The sequence below is a fragment of the Scyliorhinus torazame genome, chromosome 6 (assembly GCF_047496885.1).
Source record: "Scyliorhinus torazame isolate Kashiwa2021f chromosome 6, sScyTor2.1, whole genome shotgun sequence".
Taxonomy (NCBI): Eukaryota; Metazoa; Chordata; class Chondrichthyes; order Carcharhiniformes; family Scyliorhinidae; genus Scyliorhinus; species Scyliorhinus torazame.
The window spans coordinates 140,205,257-140,207,564 of NC_092712.1; positions in this window are offsets into that span (position 1 = coordinate 140,205,257).

Here is a 2,308-nt window from a genome sequence, read left to right on the forward strand (position 1 = left end):
TGGTCCGGAGTCGCCGCTGGAGACCGTGGCCACCGCTCGTGCCTGGCAGACCCCCATGAAATGGCTCTTTTTGCCGCATCCCTTGCAGATGGATGTGCGAGCCGGGCAGCGCTGGTGGGCGTGCCTTTCCTGCCCACAAAAGAAGAAGCGGGGCCTATCGGGGTTGGCAGGCCGCCTTACAGCGCAGGCCTGCGGGGAAACGGGAAAGGTCTCTGGGTCGGCCGCTGCGGAATTCCACGCTGCCCAGGGGGCCGCCGCGCGGTCGGGCACGTAGGCTCGTGCGTTCCTGGAGGCCACGTCCATGGACCCTGCAAGTGCCCATGCCTCCCTAAGTCCCAGGGTGTCTTTTTCTAAAAGATGCTGGTGGATTAGTGAAGAACTCATACCTGCTACAAAGGTGTCCCGGACTAGGAGTTCCGTGTGCTTGCTCGCCGAAACTTGCGGGCAGCCACAGCTTCTGCCCAGCACCAGTAGCGCGCGGTAGAATTCCTCCAACGATTCCCCGGGGGTTTGTCGTCTTGTTGCAAGCAGGTGACGAGTGTAGACCTGGTTTACTGGGTGAATAAAGTGTCCTTTTAAAAGTTCGATTGCTGCATCAAAGTCTTCTGCCTCCTCGATGAGGGTGTAGATCTCTGGGCTTACCCTTGAGTGCAGGACGTGCAGTTTCTGCTCCCCTGAGGGTGTGCCTTCAGCCGTCTCCAGGTAGCCTTTAAAACACGTCAGCCAGTGCTTAAAGATCGCCGCTGAGTTTGCCGTGTGGGGACTGAGTTGCAGACACTCCGGCTTGATTCGGAGGTCCATCCTTTCTACTTAAATCGAGCTTATTAAATTGATGCACGATCAATAACTACTAAAATGAGGTTGTAGTAGAACTGAATGCTTTAATAAGCTAGAAGTGTTCCCCAGCAGCTCAGGTACAGAATGAGGGCTGCTGGGATGGCACGGGTTCTTATACCCCGCCTATCGGGGCGGAGCTACCATGCTCTACAGCCAATGGTAAAACCCCTAGGTTTAACCAATGGCACTTCAGCTCTCAGGTACCGTAATACCTGATAATACCAGAGGCACATTGCCTGGTTCTTCTTTGGCACCATTATGAAGCAAGTGGGAACCTTGAAACAGAGTAGGGAAAGTTTGAAGATGTCCGCGACCACACCTGCCAGTTGGTCCCCGCAGGATTTGTGTGCATGACCAGGGACTCCGTCAGGACCCATTGCTTTCCGTAGGTTCACTTTTAAGAAGGCCAATCTGACTATGGAGGCTGTGATGGTAGGTATGGATGTGACTGAGACTGTTGGGACAGTTGACAACGGTCAGTTGGTTTCCTGCTCGAAACAAACTTTGAGTTCATTGGGTAGGGGTACCCGGCTGCCGGAGATTCTACTCGGCTTTGCTTTGTCGCCCGTTATGTTGTTTAAGCGTTGCCACAACTGACAAGAATCCGTGACGTAAGTCTGTGACGGCTTAGTCTGGTATTGTCTTTTGGCGTCCCTGATGACTTTGCGGAGGCCGTACCTGGATTTCTTGTATAGGTCAGGGTTGCCTATCTTGAACGCCTCAGACCTGTCCTTCAGTAGAGAATGAATCTCTCGATTAAACCACCAGTTTCTGGTTGGGGAAAGCACGTATACCTTGTTATACTGATAAAGTTTGTGATGGTGAATCACTGCAGTGAGAATCACTGCCTCACCTGAAAGTAGTGTTTGGGACATTGATCGGATAGAAGAGGTAAAGGGGCAGGCGTGATACCTTCTGCAGTTGCAAGGGAAAGTGCCATCGTAAAGGGGTAACGGAACAGTGCACCAGGGTATCATGGAAGGAATAGTCCTGACAGAGTGCTGATGGGGTTGTGAAAGCAAATGTTTTTGGTGGTGGCATCATGCGAGAGTGTGTGAAAATGTTGAAAAATGCTCCTTTGAATGTAGAAGCTGGGGTGAAAAGTAAGGACAAGGGAGACCCCATTCCTGGTTTTGGGAGGGAGGGGAAGGGGTAAGCGCAGAGGTGTGGGAGATGGGTCGGACATGTTTGAAGGCCCTGTCAACCACAGTGGGGGAAACCTTGGCTCAGGAAAAAGAAAGACATGTCAGACTGCCATTTTGGAAGGTAATTTGAACAGATGCGATGGAGACAGAGAAATTGGGAGAATGGGAGGGAGGTTTTAAAAAGGGCAGCATTGTGGCACAGTGGTTAGCACTCTTTTCTCATAGCGCCAAGGACCCAAGTTCGATTCAGACTTGGGTGACTGTGTGGAGTTTGCACGTTCTCCCAATACGAGTGTGGGTTGCTTCCGGGTACTGCAGCTTCTTCC